At 34.2% G+C, this 14593-nt stretch overlaps 1 pseudogene across 1 annotated transcript; it reads right to left on the bottom strand.

Annotated features, from left to right (window-relative positions):
- Positions 1 to 283: 283 nt before the first annotated feature.
- LOC311589590 (large ribosomal subunit protein mL42-like) lies at positions 284 to 2742 on the bottom strand (annotated as a pseudogene). The gene is made up of 2 exons: positions 2656 to 2742; positions 284 to 696 (listed from the first exon to the last, which is right to left on the bottom strand). The product of its transcript is annotated as a large ribosomal subunit protein mL42-like (transcript).
- Between the last annotated feature and the right edge of the window lie 11851 nt (positions 2743 to 14593).

Raw genomic sequence — 14593 nt, 5'->3', positions numbered from 1 at the left:
GAGAAATTGATGTTGGTTACAGTAGAGAGTTTGTGTCTTTGTGTTCTTGTGATGTTGTAGTTGAAGGTTTATTTTTTAATTATTCCTGTGTATATGGCTGTATGGATATGAGCCAAAGTACACAAAGTGGCCAAGGTTTTCTTCCTCTTTTTTAAATATATGAAATTTTATTATTTCTCCACATAGCATCTTAATGAATACGTCGTGTAGAATTTCTTAACTGGCAAATAAGATATGAAGCAAAATGTCCTTGGTGCACATAGATCCAGGGTAGTCACATGTCTTAGGAAGGATTCAGTTTCTTATGATGTCTGTGATACAGTCCATGTGGGTACCAGTGAAGCTTGGTAGTGAAGAACTCCCTGCTGAGTTGTTCTATCATAGGTCCTTGATCAAGGTGGTCACCTTTTTTCTTCCAACTTGGTTTTCAGCACTTGCTCCTATGTGTCTTCATTATTATGCAAAAGATCTGGTAGAGTGATAGGTTTGGAGTGCTCATAGGGCATGCACAGAAGGATCGTATTGCATTTTTGTCTTCCTGTTGGCTGTCAAAGCGGGTTCTATTTTGCAATTATAGTCATCTGTAAGAGAAAAATATGGAGATTTATAACAAGCACTTGATAAAGCTACCTTTTGGATTGGAAATAGATGCTTCCAGACAGTTCTGTTTGTTATCACCCATTTTACTCCATGATCCTTATCAAGTGTATAACAAAAACAAAAACAAAAACAAACTGGAGTTGTAAAGAGAAACAACCTCTAAGATCAGTCTCCGAGCCCACATATTTTCATTCCTGCATGGGACAGCCATCTTGCTGCAGTCTGGGTCCTAAAGACCCAGAGCTTTCTTCTATTGAAGCTGAAGCTCCAACTTATTATTGGCAACCAAGCACTGCTTCTGGGAATGAGATTCAACACATCTCCAAGAACAGACAGGCTCTTGATTGCTAAGACAACTCTTTGCCTAAGTTCAGATGATGTTTAATTTTGATGTGTAAAGTCTGATTTCTAATGATCTTTGGTTCATCAGTGCTCAGTAACAAATACTTAGCAAATGGCCACATTAAGTGAAGAGCTTTTAGACTTATAGTTTATAATGAGTGCTATGTGAAGGTGACACTGCAAAATGCATTTGAAGTGATAATATTTGGAGAATAGCATAAAATACTAGATGAATTTAGAAACAGGCTTTTAATCTAATGCTGGCTAAATGGTAGGAAAGTAGAATAAAGTAAAAATAAAATGGCATCTGAAATTAATATTTTAAATGTAAAGAGTAATACTGTAGAAAATATCTTCTGTTCATAGGCAAACAATATAAAAAGAAAAGAGATAAGAGAGCACTCTCCACTTCCTTTCCAGTTTCCTTAGCTGACAGAGGGAGCTTTAGAAAGTGCAATTTCCTATATCCTCTTTTCCACACCTGACTAAACTTTTGACTTTCCATGAGAAAGATTTCCTCATAAGATTCATTCTACATGGTGTAAATTGAGAGTGTAAGGTCTACTTTACATGCCTATTTGTGTGTGTGTGTGTGTGTGTGTGTGTGTGTGTGTGTATGCTTCCACACATGTCAGCTGCCAGTTACTAAAATGTGTGCCTTTTTTCCCTTGTCGACTATGTGGTATTCTGCTGCTGTGAAAAGACACAAAGACCAGGGCAACTCTAATTAAACCATTTAAAGAGGCTTCCCTACAGTTTCCGGAGAGTTAACCCATGCTATTCATGGTGGGAAGCAGACAAGTGTGATTCAGAAGCAGTAGCTGAAGCCCCTACAAGCACTGGAAAGAGAGGAGTGGACCCGGTTTGGGCTTTTAAATTTTCAAAGATCAATCCTAGGTTCACAACTCCTCCAACAAGTCCATGATCTCTCAACAGTGCCATATCTCCTAATCTTCACCAAATGTTCCATAAACTCAGGAACAAGTATTCAAACACATGTAGTGATGGAGGTCATTCTCTGCCAGACCAGTACAAATATCAAACTTTCTGTTCTTTGTCATCAGCTATTTGATTATGATGCTACCTGGTGATTCACTTTTCTTGAGCAAAGTTCTATTCTTAGAGTTGTCATTTTGAACAATGTATTGTTGGTGTGAATTGTGCACATACACATATAGTTCTGTGTATATTTTTCTGTTCATATGTGAAAGTCAGAGAAAACCTTGGGTATTTGATTTTATCTCCTCAATTGAGGAGACTCCCTGAGTGATTAACACTTACATTTCTTTTAGTGTTTCTCTGTGCATACAAGGCACCAATGCCCTCTACAACAAATGAAATTCAATCCAAAATAGCACGTCCCCAAACTTAGAGAACCATCATTATTTCAAACACTTATCATCTCAACTTCTGGGTATCTGACTTTTATATGTTTCATAATAGTAAGATATTGCAGGTCCATTGATTGTATTTACGTCAGGGGATAGAATATATGGCTTAGCCTTTTTAGATATACCCAACATGTTATGTACATTTCCAGAAATTCTTTTTTAAGCAGGTTGTTGATGTTTTATTTTATACATTGTTTCATATGTATGTTTGTGTAATTATATTGTTAATTCTAAAATTATGAGTATTTCTATCTTTAATTCATTCCTTATATACTCATTATAAATCATACTTTTTAGTCCAAGAGAGCAAACCTAAACCTACCCAACCGTCTCTTAGGGCAAACGGGGTGTAGTTCTCTTTGGACTTCTTCTGACTGATTTGGGGTGAATAGTACCTTTGTAGGGGCATGAGTAAAATTGGGGAACATGGTTAATCAAGTCAGTAATAGCATTTGTGGTCCAGTTTCCAAATTTTGAGAAATTCCAGGCTTAGAAGTCAATGTGGGACAATCTAAAATGCTGGACCAGTTTCTATGGAAGCTTTCTTTGAAGCTGTCCTGAGAGGTCTCCTTTTCTAATGAATAACAGCAACTGAAACACTTGGGGATGGAACCTGAAGGCTGTAGGATGTCAGATGCTGCATGCAGAGAGAAATGAATCATGTCATGTCTGATCCAGCTTCAATTCTTTTGTTCTGAAAAACATATAAATTCTCACAAGCATTACACAGCCATGAAATTATAAATATATGAGCTGTATGTGATGCACAGAACAATTAAGTCTTGTTATCTCCTCTTAGTATGAGCAGAAGAAAGACATCTGCTAATCTTCATTCATGCCGTATGAAGAATGGCACCCAATAATAAGTCACAGGGGTTCTGTGACCAATAAAAAGCCTTGCCTATGTATGCACATTAATGTGTCAGGCGGTCTCAGAGCAATTCTCATGTAGTAGGTTTAGCGCAAGTCACCTGATCATTTTGCAGTTTGAGTTCTTTTCATCCCAATTGTAGTCCCCACCTTCATCATCTCCCTTTCCCACCGTCCTTCCATCATGCCCTCCACGTCCCTCCCCTAGTCATCAGATCCCCCTTCACCTAACATCTTGCCTCTACCTATAAGGTCTCATCTGTAATGCCTGTGTCCTCTTCCTCTGCGGCTTGGCAGTGCCACCCTGCCAGAAAGGAAATGATCAAAGGTAGAAGACGAAAGTCTATACCAGAAGTAATCCCTACTCTCCTTACTGTGGGACCCACCAGGAGACTGTGATGCCTATCTACTACATCTGAGCAGGGGTTCTAGGTCCACGTTATACTTGGTCCTTGGTTTGGTGCATCTGTCTCTGTATTTTAATATGCCTGTCCTTTATTAAGTGGCTAATATCTACTAATGATTGAGTATTAAGTAATACAAGGCATTTGTAAGTTGAGCAAATTATGGTCATGTCAACTACCAACCTATTTTTAAACAAAAGAATAATCATCATAGGTTTAACAGATAGATTTGATCCTATAGATAGATAAGGTAAAATAGGTAAGTCTTCAAAGCTTCAGAGACCTACAGAATATGGCATTTATGAAGATTTTAATATCTTAAAGATTCTTTGACAGCAAGACAGGCTAACTCCTGAAAATACTCAGCCTACCTCAAAAAGATGGTAAGCACCAAAGATCCTCCTTATGGAAATGGCTTAATATGTGGCAAACTAATCACTGGGTAAAACATTCTTGTGCCACAGACAGAATTCTACCAAAAAATATTCAAGCTTGGATACAGGCAGAGTTGATGGCCAAACTCTTCCAACACAGGTAAGGTTGTCCTCAATAGTTCCTGTCTCACAAAAATATCTATCAGCTACATTAGGACAGAAGACTGAAGATGATGCTGCAATGTTATAGTGAGTTTTGGGTGATTGTTCAAGAAGGAAGTTGTCTCTGTCATTTTTTTCTTTTTTTCTTTCTTTCTTTTTTTTTTTCCTCATTGTGGAAGCTGCTATCCTGCACCTCCTGTTCACGCAAGTAATTCATTTTTATTTCTTCTCAAGTCTCTGATGGGGTTGAAAACCTGATAGTTTAGTCTTACAATAATCTAAGCTCTTTTGGGGTTAAGATGATTTTAGGTATAGATACAGGTTTTGAGTTGGCAGATATGAGAGAGGATAGATATTGATTCTCATTCAGAAGTTTAGACTCACCAAGATAGGAAATATGTTTTCTACAAGGTGGCCAAATGCAATTAATCAAAATACCTTGAATGTAACATTCATATGATCCCTGATTGTTTTGTGGTTCTTCTTGCCATATGTAATTTTTCTACTTATGTGTAATAATATAAATATATATGATAAATAAATAAATAAATATTTTAAGAAAGAAATATGTTTTCTCTTTTTTATGTCCAATATTGTTTCATTAGGCTTTGCTTTGTGAATTATATATCCTCCTTGGATAATTTCTGCCATGTATTTAATCAGGTGGTTTTATTTATTACTGATAATATTGAGCTTGAGAGTTTATTTTTACTGTTAGAACATATAACACTGTGTGAAATTTAAAAAACTTAGATATCCTTTTTATAACTAACCATGTGGTCATTTTGAAATCACAACTATTTCTTGAAAATTCAATGCATTATAATTATTTATGATGGCTGATATTCAAATATTTTTTAGCCCTGTGTAAACTGCAAAAGTATTTTAATTCATGCTACTCTAATCCTTATTCCTACCCTATAATTTATCTTTTCTTAGCCTCCTGAAGCAAACACACATAAACACACACACTATATATCTACTATAATATTATACACACACACACACACACACACACACACACACACACACACACATATATATATATATATATATATATATATATATATATATATATAAGCTTTTAAAGATTTTTGAGATCTTTCATTGCCTGATTTCCTATTATCATTAAAATGATGAAAAATGTAGTTATAGCTGCTATGTAAAATTGAATCTACAGCTTCCACAATGGACAACATCTCCAATTTTCATTGGTCTTACTTGAAACGTAATTTAAAAGTGATTCAAAAACAAAGCCAAGATAAAAAATTTTAAAAATAGAAAAGCTAGGATCATATCAGATTTTCCTAAATTTATTATTGTTGTTTTTTTCTGAATACATGATGCTACTTTGCCTGTTGTCCAGAAAAGGGAAACATATTTTTCTTATGTTTGATTCAAGTCTAATTGTAGAAATTGATATTCAAGTAGTTTCTTTTAAGTTGTGAAAAATGTTCAATGGGAAAAGCAAATGAAATTAAAACTTAATTAGTGCTAGCACCTGTGTTGATGTCAATGACATTAATTAAGGCAATATTAAAACCAGAAGAATTAGAGCAAGGGGAAGAATTAAGATGCAGATCATGGAGGTAGATATTGAATTGCTGATTATAGCAGAATGAAGAGAAATAAAGTGATCTAAACCTTAAGAAGATAAATATTAGCAAAGATAGATAAATTGAGATGTGACTCAATAGTGAGTTATTTAATATTATTTTTGGAAGAGGGAAGAAAACACTTCAAGTACGGGAATCTTCTTTGAGTTACTTATTTTGTCATCTCTATATTAGTAATATATTTTCTAAAAGTAGTACTAACATTAGGTAGGACTATTTATAAATTAAACATATGTCCTTTAAGTATTACTAAATCAAATGGTATAACACATTGAATTGAGCAAATAATGGATATATTTTATAGCACAGATCTTTATGCCTATCCTAGCTATGGGTAAATAAACAAGAACTGAACAATTGATTATCTATCTATATATATAGGCATACTTTTGTATAAGGGGGAACATTTCAAGACATCACGACAAAAATTATAGTCAACTAATGACTACTGAGAAGAGATTTACACCATCTCATGCATTATATCTTGAATTAATTGTGTAAAGTAACTGGTTACACCTGAAGCAATATACACACATAAACAAGAGTCATCAGTTTATATGTACATAATTGTGAAAGTTATATGTGTGTGGTTATAATAACACTTATCAGAGAAAAACAGAATATCAATTTGAAAAGGAATGGAATGGAGAAGAAGGACCAGAAAGACGTGCCAGGAAAGAAAAGGAAAAGGGTGAACTGATATATTATAATTAAAAAATATAAAAATTGAAAAAAAATCTATATAATATTTACTTTCTTTATAAAGAAACAATATATAATTCTTTAAAAGTGGCATAATCCCAAGCTATTACTATATTACTATTATTTTTTATATGTGGCATTTAAAAGAAATAGTTTATATGTTTACCTATTTTCAACCTTGTGTTACTTCCTTACATTATGTAGTAGGCAATATTTCAAAATATCCACAACATACCAGTGCTCAAAGAACCACAACTACACTGCTCATCCAACTGTGAAAGTTAGTAATAATAAAATGGTTGTATATAGTGATAAACCCCTTTAACTTATCACTTGGGAAATAAAGGACAAGAGGGTTAGCAATTCAAGGATATTCTTGCCTTTATTTCCTGTTTCAGGCCAGCTGACGTGACTCACTGAGCCATTCGTGCTAAGAAAAACAACATATACATTAAACTTTAAAAGTACAAAAATGTTCAAAGAGATGTATGTGAACATCACAAATAGGAGGAGAATATTTATTTATGGTGGCCTTTTTTTCCTTGTAAGCTATTAAATTGTGTATTTATTATAGGATGGGAGGAAACTAACATAAAATGCTTAACTGGAAAGTGATACAATTTGATTATTAATTTTATAATATTTTCTGTTATAGCTGTATTCCAGAATTTTATATTTGGAATATGCGTTCAAACAGCAGAAAAGAACAACTTAGGAAAATGATCCATATCAAGAAGAGATTCTGAAATACTTTAAACTGTTTTCACAACCAGAGTCCTAATAAAGTCAGGAAATTTTCTTAATTACTGTTCTATTGCCCTGTTGAGACACCATGACCCTGGCACATCTTGAATAGGATAGCATTCAATTGTGGGCTTACTCATAGTTTTAGAACCTTTGTCCATTGTCATTAAGGTTAGGATCATGCTAGCAGGATTGACACTACGGTACTCAACAAAGACCTGAAATATATATCTTCATCCAATGCAGAGAAAGAGACCATATGGCATGGATTTTGAAACCTCTAACTTATCGCTAGTGACACACTTCCTTCAACAGGGCACAGATAGTATTACAAACCATATCTCCCAATCATTCTGATTTTTCTAAATAGTGTCATTTTCTGGCGAGTGCAAATTTCACTGTGGCCCTTTATGGTCCATTATTATGATTTTTACCATCACAGTAATCATCTAGAAAACAGTAGATGAAAATATTCAAGGTGAGACTTCTAGGGAAAACCAACTTTTAGAGTTTGGCTTCAAAAGAGCATTTGTAGGAAAACTGAAAGGCAAGACTTTTGGAAAGAAATTTGGGGAGTATCTTGGAAGAAGAATCAGACAATTGGAGTATTTAGCAATAGGCTTGAAAGGTTTGGGACAAAAGAAATACAATGTTTTCTTATTTTCTGACTCCATAGTGTTGCTTCAGGAAACTGATCTTCATTGCAAGAAAACAGAGAGACTATATAGGAGGAAGAAGAATATTGTAAAAGTAACTTTTTTAAAGTACTAATAAAGTATGAGGCTATTTAATTTATTAGTAATTCAGGACACTAGTTTGTCAGGATACATCCTTTTTGTTTGGCCTTGACTGTCAGCCAGGAAGTCATAGCAGAACCACCTCTATAGCTTTGAAGCAACTATCAGATTTGTCTGGGGTAGCTGGGACCTCTCAGAGCGCCAAGTTTCCACTGCTTAGGACAGTCCCAGAACCCATGTTTTAGCGATCATTATATCAGGAATAGGCCTTTTGCCTGCACCCTCTGCACTTACTATCGTGGTTTAACTGAAGGGCTACAACATAGCTGCTGTCTTCAGAACTCCAATTTCCCACTGTTGACGGCAGTCTCATTAAATAGAGCTAATTGTGGCATCATGGGAAAACTCATTTCTCCATTCCTGGTGAGACTGGGAGCTTTGGGGGCATGACTTCATTCCCAGTGCTCCAGAGGTTCCTAGCGGAAGGGGAACCGGGCACTCTGGGGTTCTTTCTATTCCCATTTCTGCCAGGAAGTCAAGAGAGCTAGGACTAAGACCTTCCCAAAAGAAAAGTGCAAAATTTCTGTGCCTCACTTTGTGGCAGCCCATTGGCCGGAAATAAGGAACTACAAATGCCTCACCTTCTACACATTCTATAAATCCCAGAAGTCTGTGGTCTTCTAGAGAAGTCTCTAAGAATGCCTTGCCTACAATCTCTTTTAAAATGATCTTGTCTCCCAAGCCCGTAACAAAGAAAGTATTGATATCTTTGATTATTGGCCATTGCTTGTCCAATTGCATTGTCCTTAGAGTCAATATCAGCAGCAGTTCTAATGCATTTATTCATGAATGCCGATCGAGCTTTTAAAGGTCTAAGAGTTTTATTATACTCTGATTTGCATTTCTGAAAGCAGTTCTTTCAAAAATATCGGTTTTTACATCTGGATCTGATATTGCCTTCTTTATATCAGACGTCAGTCTATGTAAGAAGTCAATAAGATCTCTTTGGGGATTAGCATATTCTTTATGAATGATATAAACCTTCCTTCACTATTCTTCCACCTTAGTCCAGGCTCTTGGAGCTACTAAAGTACACTGTGTAATAATAGAATCATCAAATTGTATTTGTTGTCTTTGTTCATTGAAGATAGACTCTCACTAAATTACTGAAGCTGGATTTAAACCAACTGTGTACTCCATGCTGACCTTAAATTTCTAATTATCTTCCCTCAGCATCCTAAGTAAATATAAAATTGTTTTACTATTGTTCTTCAACACTAAACAATGTATTGGCTCATTTTGTTAATATATAGATGTTTGTGTTGAAGAAATTTTTAAAAACAAATATTATTATTTGACCACCTTTTTATGTCAGGGAGTAATAACTTGATTAGTGTTTGAGACTATGTAAGGGTATACAAAGAAATGTAAACTCCATCTAAATATGACAAATTTCATTGGATCTAAAGCAGAATGTTAAAAGAGCTAATGTAGAGGTATTTCATTGTCCAATGATTCATAAATATACATCTTCTTCAGACAGTGTAAGAAAAGAAGGTCTGAAATTCTCTTTTTTTTTTTCTGGTTGGGTCTTTGTGGGGTTTAGGTATCAATGTGACTGTGGCCTCATAGAGGGAATTTGGTAATGTTCCATCCATTTCTATCGTTTGGAATAGCTTGAATAGTATTGAAAAGAAGGTCAAGACTAAAAGAAGACTGTCGATGCACTCACATACCTTCTACTTTAGTAGCATAGCTTTAACATAAAAATTATGTTATTTTATGTAATTAAAGTTATTATTATTACTATAAATAATATGCACTGTCTTTTCTGCTAAACTAGATGAATGTTTTCCTTCAAGTGCTAATTCTTTGTTTTTCTGCTGTTGGTGGATACAATCAAGTTTATCACAGTAGTTAAATTAAGTAAGGCTAGTTGAGCAAGAAATTACTTATAATTATTTTGCGTCATGAATTTCTGCCTACTTAATGTTTTAACTTTTATACATTACAAGCATTAGAACTAAATTTTAGGTTCAAAGGTATTTTTGAACCATTACTAAGACCATGCACTGATTTAATTTTTAAATGAAGCTTTGCAATAGAGTAGTATTAAAACAAAATTTGCAATGGAAATATATTAATGAAAGATCACTTAAGGTATATAGCTCACATTCTGACAATGTACAAATGTAATAAATATATTTTTGTATATTTTGTAGTTTTCTCCTCCTACCATCTGATATCAAAATTGATAAAAGTCAAATCATTTTATCTTTTTTGTTAATTCATCAAAAACATATTTTGATATCAACTGTGGTTTAACAAAAGGTTAGTTCATTGTTGGATCTACCTTTGCTCCTTTAAATCTACTTCTCTATTTATGGAATAATTCTAATAAATCATTTACACACTGTACTGTTATTGGCAGAAATAAATTTATTGTAAGCATTCAAATGCATCATTGGCTTCTCTTCCTTTACTGAGCTACCATAACTGCCTTGTTAAGATTTCTTATGCTAATGAGACCCAGAAAAATGTCAACCAATGATTCTTAAAAGTCATTCATCTTAGCTTGTGCTTTAAGATTGACATTATTTATGGTAATAGTGATTTCATGTTTCACATATGATTATAGAATTAGTAGCAAACAAAAGTTCGCAGGACTCTCATGAAACAAGAGATAACCAATTCATGGAAAACAACATCTAACCTTGACATGTATGTCAGGGCTAAAACTATTTTAAGAGTAAAAGAATATTCAGAATACTGGAAGATGCCATGCAGGAGGAGCTGCAGTGCAGAAATGAGCTTCCTGGAGGTGTCCCATTGTTTTCCAAGGTTGTGACAAGTGTACCTTGGAAAGGCAAGGCCCCAAGAGCTTTGATCTGGATTGCTTCTTAGTGCTGATTTTTCTTCTCATGATTGTCATTGCTATATTCCTCATATATCAGGCATGGTGTGATTGGGCATGCAGAAACCCTCACGGCCTATGTCTGGCATGATTGCTTACTGGGAATTAGTTCACTTTTTTTAAAAAATAAAAGCCCATCATTAGCTGTGTACTTCATCACTATTAATCATCTAACAATAAAAAGCATATCTGATTTCCTGTATCTATAATTTTTTTCTGTTGTTTCTCCATATACTATAAAATATGCTATAAATTGTTACGGTATTGCTATATAAAGTAAATATTTACATTCTGTAGTGTTATGTGAAAGAAAAACTAAAACATTTCTTTATTTTCACTTTACAAAATATTTCTTTTTTTTTTTTTTTGGTCAAGATATCTATGTTACTCTAGGTTTTTTTTTTTACACATTTTATATAGTCTCCAGTGGTTAAATAACATGCCTGAATTTAACTCTGTTTTTATCCTGTTATGTACTACTAGTTAGAGGCTGTAGTGCAAAGAGACTTTTCTTTTATAATTTGCCAAACGTTGCTTTATCTGTACAGACACACCAAACCTTAGCACAAGAGTACCCTCATTTTTCTAGTCTCCTACAAGCAGAAATGTTCGTTGTTCTTTGCACTTCTCCAATAAATCACTGCCTAACGTTTCCTGGCAGACTTCTCCTAAAGAAAAAGGCTTCAGTTCTACTAAAGACTAATAGAGGTGAAACATTCCAGGTCACTACAAAGATCTGACCAAGTTAGATCTCATAAGAAAACCATCTTTCCCCTATGCCATACCTTAGTCCACAGGTGCACATGGGAGCAGCTAATCCTGTACAGGGCAACTTGCACTTAGAAATTTAGTTTATAGACTGCCTGATTGATTCAGTTATATTAGCAAGAACATTCTTTGATGCAGAGTAAGTTTGAAGTTATCCTGGGAGTATCTCAAACACTAATTTTTTTGCTAAATCCCCAATATGTGCTAAGCATGACTCAATGAAAGCCTCTTGTTTTGTGAAATGATAAAATTATTGTAATTGGTGGCTCAGCAGATGCCTTCTCTTAGTCAAATATTATTAAGAACTTTTTAGCAATGTGCATATGTGATAAGACCAGAAGGTAGAAAGTGGTCCAGAATGAAAAGAACCCAAAACTTTAGTTGCCAGAACACTCCTCTTGGAGGGCAGGTGTTCCAGAAGAGGGTGTTCTTATGCCCGGATCCTTGTGAACATCTTTCATTGCCTGGAAGCCCTAGATTAAATGGAGAGAAGAAAATTCACCCTCTCTTGTTTGGACAAACTGGACTGACCCTCTCACCTGAATCGCTATGCCTGAGCCAGGTTTCTGCATTTAGTCCTTTAAAAGGTCCCTAGACAACCAACTAGATGGAACCCCACTTCTTATGGACCCTTGTTTCAGTATTTATTTGTAAAGCTCTTTAATTGAGCTCTGTGATTTTTATACTTCAAATTAACAAGAAAAGAAGCACACTGAATCAGTGGAAGCTTTGTGTCATCAACAGAGTGTGACACTCTAAAGCCAAATTTACAAATTCACCCAAGACCAGAAAAATAGCATCACTGCTCTCATAAATAACCCTTAAACTCTCCTGTATCACACACATGCACATACATATACATTATTGTACATTTTGTGTAGCTTATCAGATAATCTGAGAATGCAAATTTATATCTGTACACATATCTTACATAAATTATTAATATAATTTTATTACATTATATATATAAATATATATATAATATAATATAATATAATTTATATAATATAATATAAATAGATATTTATATATAACCAAGGTACTCATTAAATTATACCTTAAATATTCTCCAAATTGCTGATTATACATAATGTGAGATAAATGCTGCTTACATGTCATACATAGAACATGCTATCTCATAGAGTTCCTTTCTATCCTCTGGTGTTTGTAATTTGTGTACTTGCTCTTCCCTTCCACAACATTTTCTGATTTTTATGTGTATGGCTGAAATGTAAATGTGCCAATTCCTGTTGGATGCTCTGTGGTCAGTCAGTATCAGCATCCTGATTTGTTGTGGATTTCTGTAATGGTTCTTCTCTGCTGTAAAACAACATTTTTTTCATATATTCACCTAAACAAGCCAAGAAAAGTGAGAACAGCAATGTAACTACCTGTAAATGATGGTATTTCTAAAGGTCCAGCCCTTTATTAATGGCTTCATAATGTAGTGGTTTCTGAGAAAGGAAGACTCAGTCTTTAACAAGGATGAATTCATGTTAGGCTATCCAATCACCAGGGATCAACCCTAAAGCCCTAAAAACGCTCTCTCTCTCTCTCTCTCTCTCTCTCTCTCTCTCTCTCTCTCTCTCTCTGTATCTGTGTGTGTGTGTGTGTGTGTGTGTGTGTGTGTGTGTGTGTGTGTAAGAAAGAAAGGACAATAATAACTAAATAATTTAAGGCCATGAATTGATTTAAAGTAGCGATGGGGGAGATAAAAACGGTAAGTTGGAAGTTTTTGTAAGTGCAGTATCCATAATGAAATTCTCAAACATTGAAAAAAACGAGCAATAAAAATGTAGCATTGTGTATTGAAGTATTTCAATAATAATAAAAGAATAGTCAATATCTCCTCTATTCATTATACTATTTATTCCTAAATAATCAATCCCTAGTTAAAAGAAAAATCAGACACCAGAATCTCTAAGTAGTATATTTGTGTGTATGCATGTGTGCATGTGTGTGTGAAGGCAAGCATGCCTGTGTGTGTGTGTGTGTGTGTGTGTATGTGTGTGTGTGTGTTTGTGTGTGCATGCATGCACACGCATGTGCGCTGCATGTGTGTGGGGGAGGGGGAGTATTCTCATGAGTGTTCTGTGTGCTTTCCATCAAAGTTTTATCCACTGAATTCTCTCTTCTAGGTATCTATGTAATCTAGGTCTCTCAATCATTTCTCTTATTGTTTCATTAACATACACTTTGTCCTCTGACCTTCTTCCCCTTATCTCTGAAATATAGTATTTCTTATACTATTAAACTTTTCTCATTACTCTGAGACTCATTTCTTTCTCTGAGAAACTATGAGAATAGATTCTAGTCCTAGTCTGCTTATTTCTGTACTAATATCCTTTAGGCTATTCTGAAGCTGAAATTATTCATATAGTTTTGGCCTCTTGGTCCTTTCTTGCTATTAGATAGTCTGTCAGAAGTAAAAGTATAGAGAGGTGAAGCAGGAAAAAGACTTCTCTTTACTTTTGCATAAGATACATCCTTCCTGCTTTGTATATCCTACATTTGAAAAATATAGTAGCCATGATTTTATTCTTAAAAAGGTAGACTGTATTGCTCATTGCTAGCTTCTATTTTTAATTACTCTTTGTTCTAGTTGAAGCTCACAAAACTAACTAGATGTTTTCAACTAGAAGAATATATTTGAAATAAAAAATGTAGATGCCTAGGTGTCTAGAATTTTCTATCAGAAAATGTAAATGTCTTCATTTTTATTATCAGTTGTATAGGGTCTCCAAGATTAATATTTATTCATTTATGTCATATATATTTAGGATATGTATTGTAAATTATCTTTTGGATTGCTTAATAATAAGATAACCCACACATGGATACATAAGAATTCAACTAATTATAATATTTACTACATCATATGCATTAAAATTAACTTAAGTTTTATATAACAAAATTTTCGCATCACCAAACTGATTTTTCAAACAATGAAGATCAGGTTTTCATATGTC

Source organism: Acomys minous (genome assembly GCF_964271855.1).
Source record: "Acomys minous genome assembly, chromosome: 18".
In the NCBI taxonomy this organism is placed as follows: domain Eukaryota; kingdom Metazoa; phylum Chordata; class Mammalia; order Rodentia; family Muridae; genus Acomys; species Acomys minous.
Note: the sequence above shows the minus strand (reverse complement) of the source record. Positions and strands in the feature narration are given on the sequence as shown.